Below are 5,233 nucleotides of genomic sequence, written 5' to 3' on the forward strand. Positions count from 1 at the left end.
AATTATCAATTGCATTTTTAATTGCATGACAGTAAGTATCTTGATACATTCAGAAAAAGCAGAACTTGAATATTTGGTAAGAAACCTTTGTTTGCAATTACAGAGATCATACGTTCCTGTCAAGTCTTGACCAGGTTTGCACAACAACTCAGCAGGGATTTTGTCCACTCCGTCCATAAACGACCTTCTCCTGCCAGATCTCAGGTTCGGCGCCTGTCGCGGCAATACAGACTTAAGCTCCCTCCAAAGATTTCTATGGTTCAGGTCTGGAGACTGCTTAGCCACTCGCAGACCTTGAATGCTTCATTACGGAGCCCACTCCTTAGTTGCCCTGGCTGTGTGTTTCCGGGTCTTGTCATGCTGGAAAACCCAGCCACGACCACATCTTCAAATCTCCTATACTGAGGAAGGAGGTTGTTGCCAAAGATCTGCCTTTGCGATATAGCCCCATCCATCCTCCCTCAATCGGGCGCAAGTCGTCCTGTCCCCTTTGCAGAAAAGCATCTCCCAAGAGAATGATGTTCCCACCTCCACATGCTTCACGTTGGATGTGTTCTGGGGTTGTACTCATCCTTCTTATACTTCCTCCAAACACGGCGAGTGGAGTTTAGACCAAAAAGCTCTATTTTTGTCTATTAGACTACATGACTTCTCTCCCCATTCCTCCTCTGGATCATCCAGATGGTCATTGGCAAACTTCAGACGGCCTGGACATGCGCTGGCTTGAGCAGGGGAACCTTGCGTGCGCTGCAGGATTTTAATCCATGAATGGCGTAGTGTGTTACTAATGGTTTTCTTTGAGACTGTGGTCCCAGCTCTCTTCAGGTCTATGACCAGGTCCTGCGTGTAGTTCTGGGCTGAATCCATCACCTTCTCATGATCATTGATGCCACAACGAAGAGTGAGATCTTGCATGGAGCCCAGACCAGGGTGATGACCTTCAATTTTCAACTTCTTCCATTTTCAATAATGCCAACAGTTGTTGCCGTTCTCACCAAGCTGCTTGCCTATTGTCGCTGTAGCCCATCCCCAGCCTTGTGAGGTCTAACAATTTATCACCTGATGTCCTTACACGCTCTCTGTCTTGGCCATTGTGGAGAGGTTGATCTGTTTGATGATGAGTGTGTTGGACAGGTCTTTATCTAAACAGCTAATGAGTCTTAAAAGCTGCAGTTATACAGGTAATGAGGGTGGAGAACAGGAGGGCTTCTTAAAGAAAAACAACAGGTCTGTGAGAGCCGGAATTCTTACTGGTTGGTAGGTATCAAATACTTAGTATGTCATGCAATAAAATGCAAATTAATTTACTTAAAAATCATACAATGTGATTTTCTGGATTTTGTTTTAGATGGTCTAGTAGAAGCTCTGTTGTGATGTGGCCTGGTCTAGTAGAGCTTGTTGTGATGGGCCTGCCATAATAGCTAGTAGTTTATCCAGAATGTGTTTGTGATGGGCCGAGTCTAAGTAGAGCTGTGTTGTGATGGGTGGTCTAGTAAGAGCTGGTGTTGTGATGGTCAGGTCTAGTAGAGCTGTGTTTGGTGATGGCTGTCCAGTAGAGGCTGTGTTGTGATGGCCGAGGTCCAGTAGAGCTGTGTGGTGATGGGCCGTGGTCCCAGATAGAGCTGTGTTGTGATGGGGCCGGGTTCCAGTAGAAGCTGTGTTGTGATGGGCCTGGTCTGTAGAGAGCTGTGTTGTGTGATGTGCTGGTCTAGTAGAAGCTGTGTTGTGATGGGCCCGGTCTAGTAGAAGCTGTTTTGGTCGATGGGTCGTGGTCTAGTAGAAAGCTGTGTGTGATGGGGTCTGGTTCTAAGTTAGAAAGTTGTGTGTGATGGCCGGTCTAGTAAGAACCGCTTGTTGTGATGGCCGGTGCTAGTAGACAAAAGTGTGTGTGATGGGCCCGGTCTATTAGAAGTTGTGACGGTAGTGATCTGTGTTGTGATGGGCCCTGGTCTAGTAGAACTTAGCTCGGTCTAGTAGATAGGTGATGGGCTGCGGTCTAAGTAAGAAATGTGTTTGTGATGGGTCGGCGAGGCTTCTGAATGGGTTATGAGGTTTGATGTAGAAGTGTGTGTGGATTGGCCTGGTCTACGTACGAAAAGCTGTTGTGCTGGTCTGTCTAGTAGGATGTGTTGTGATGCCTGGGCTAGTACAGAGCTGTGTTGGTGGAATGTGGCTGTCAGTAGAGCTGTGTTTGTGATGGGCCGGTCCATAGTTAGAGCTGTGTTGTGTTGGTCAGTAGAGGGTTCTGTGGTCTAGTAGAGCCTGTGTTGTGATGTGGGTCTTGAGCTGGATGGGCGTAGAGCTGTGTTGTGATGGGCCTGGTCTAAGTAGACGCTTGTGTTGCTGATGGTTCGTTGTACGTAGAGCTGTGTTGTGATGGGGTCTAACTGGTTGGAGGTCGATAGAGCTGTGTTGTGATGGGGCCGTGTCTAGTACGAGCTGTGTTGTGATGGGCTGGTCTAGTAGAGCTTGTGTTGGTATGGGTTCTCAGTTAGAGCTGTGGTTGTGGATGGGAGTGCTAGTAGAGCTGTGTTGTGATGGGTCCGGTCTAGTAGACGCTGTGTGTGATGGGCTTCAGTTAGCTGTGTTGTGCATTGGGCTGGTCTAGTAAGTGCTGTGGTTGTGGATGGGTCCGGGTCTAGTAGAGCTGTGTTGTGATGGGGCTGGTCTAGTAGAGCCTGTGTTGTGATGGGTCTGGTAGTAGAGCTGTGTTGTGATGGGCCGGTCTAGTAGTGCTGTGTTGTGATGGGGCGGTCTAGATGAGCTGTGTTGTGATGGGCGGGCGGTCTAGTAGAGCTGTGTTGTGATGGGCCTGGTCTAGTAGAGCTGTGTGTGTGATGGGCCTGGTCAGTAAGAGCTGTGGTTGTAGTGGGCCAGTGGTGGCTGTGAGCTGGTCCTAGTAGTGCTCGTGTTGTGGATGGCCTGGTCTAGTAGAGCTGTGTTGTGGCATCCTAGTGAGCGTTGTCAATGGTCTAGTAAAAATGTGGTTGTGATGGGTCCGAGGCTAGTAGAGCTGTGTTGTGATGGGTCTGGTCTAGTAGAGAGCTGTTTGTGATGGGTCCTGGTCTCCAGTAGGCTGTGTTGTGATGGGCCTGGTCTAGTAGAGCATGTGGTGTGATGGCCGGAGTCCAGTAGAGCCTGTGTTGTGCATGGGCCGTGGTCAGAGAGCTGTGTTGGTGATCGGGCGGGTCTAGTAGAGCTGTGTTGTTGGATGGGCCTGGTCTATGTAGAAGCTGTGTTGGTGATGGGTGGTCTTAGTAAGAAAAGCTTTGTGTGGTCGAATGGGTCTGTCCAGAAAGGCTGTTTGTGATGGGCCTTGGGTCTAGAGAAGCTGTTGTGATGGGCCGGTCTAGTAGAAAGGTGTTGTGAGATGGGCCGGGTTCTAGTAGAAAGCTGTTTGTGATCCGGGGTCTAGTAGAAAGTGTTGTGAATGGGCCGGCTTGTCTAGTATAGAAAAGCTTTGTTGTGATGGCCGTGGTTAGTAGAAGTGTTGTGATGGGACCCCGGGTCTTAGTAGAAAGCTGTGTTGTGAATGGGGCGTCCTAGTAGAAAGGGTTGGACTTCGGGTTGTAGAAAAGTGTTGTATGGGTCTGGTCTAAGTCAGAGATGTGTTTGTGAATGGCCGGTCTATGTAGAGCTGTTGTTGGTGTGGGCCAGGTCCTAGTAAGCGTGTTGTGATGTGGCGGTCCATAGATAGAGCTGTGTTGTGATGGGTTGTCTAGTAGAGCTGGTGTTGTGATGGCTGGTCCATTAGCAGCTGTGGTTATGGGGCCTGGTCCTAGATAGAGCTGTGTTGTGATGGGTCCTAGCTCTAGTAAGAGCTGTGTTGTGAGGGTCCTGTCTAGTGAATGTGGTTGTTGATGCGCCTGGTTTAGTAGAGCTGTGTTTGTGATGGGCCGGGTCCAGTAGAGGCTGTGTTGTGATGGGCGGTCCTAGTAGAGCTGTGGTTGTGGATGGGCTGTCTAGTGAGCCTGTGTTGTGATGCGGCCGGGTCTAGTAGAGCTGTGTGTATGGGCCTGTCTGCTGGTTGTTGCTGGTCTAGAGATGGTTATGGGCAGTAGACTGGTTGTGATGGCCTGTAGTGACTGTGTGTTGCCCGGTCTAGTAGAGCTGTGTTGTGATTGGTCCTGGTCTAGTAGAGCTGTGTTTGTGCATGGGTCTGGGTCTAGTAGAGCTGTGTTGTGATGGGGCCTGGTCTAGTGAGCTGTGTTGGTGATGGGCCTGGTCTAGTAGAGCTGTGTTCGTGAGGTGTCTATAGAGCGTTTGTGTGGTGTAGTAGAGATAGCTGTGTTGTGATGGGGCGGGTCTAGTAGAGCTGTGTTGTGATGGGCCGGGTCTAGTAGTGCTGTGTTGTGATGGGGCGGGTCTAGTTGAGCTGTGTTGTGATGGGACGGGTCTAGTTGTGCTGTCCTGAGGCGGGTCTGGTCTGGTGAATCTGTGCTGGGTCTGGTCTAGCAGAGCTGTGCTGTAATAAGCCATGTCTGGCTCTTCTCTCCTGGGGATGGTGGGGGTACTGTTGTTTCAGAAAGTGGAGTGGGCGGCCTCTGCTGCTGGGGTGATGGGTGTGTGGGTCCCTGCCAAGTGTTACATCCTTTATGTCCTTGGCAAAGGTTCTGATACTGTCCTGATCAAGATGTACATTATCGTATGAATGTTCACATGTCAGAGTGGGGTGGTGAGCCGTTCTGACGTTGAGCAGTGAGGCACAGTCCACAGTGATCTGTTGATTTATGTTGTCGATCAACTTTTCTGGGAAGTCTTTTCTTGGTAGGAGGGTGGACACAACTATATTGGTTGTTGGGAACATAGCCTGTGCCCGTTCTGCCACTCTTCTCACTGCCCCAGATACATTTTCACCTTTGGCATGAAGATTGTTTGTGCCAGTGTGGATGATGATGTTGTCAGGGGTGTCAATCCTGGTCTTACTGAGTAACTGCATTGCACTGTCAGTTGTAGGACACCAGAACTTATACACCTGGTGTCTAGGGAATCATCTTTTATGGACTAACAACTTCCCATTTGAATCAATAAGGATTGCAGTTGTGGGTGATTGTCTGGGTGGAGCAGACTGAGAGGCTGGTATTCTGACCTGGGTGGAGCAGACTGAGAGGCTGGTAGGTTATACTGCTCTCTCCCTCCCTCTCTCTCCATCTCTCCCTCTCTCCATCCCTCCCTCACCCCCTCTCTCCGTCCGTCCCTCACTCTCTCTCCATCTCTTTCTCTCTCCATCTCT

Source organism: Salvelinus sp. IW2-2015, unplaced genomic scaffold (genome assembly GCF_002910315.2).
Source record: "Salvelinus sp. IW2-2015 unplaced genomic scaffold, ASM291031v2 Un_scaffold16612, whole genome shotgun sequence".
Taxonomy (NCBI): Eukaryota; Metazoa; Chordata; class Actinopteri; order Salmoniformes; family Salmonidae; genus Salvelinus; species Salvelinus sp. IW2-2015.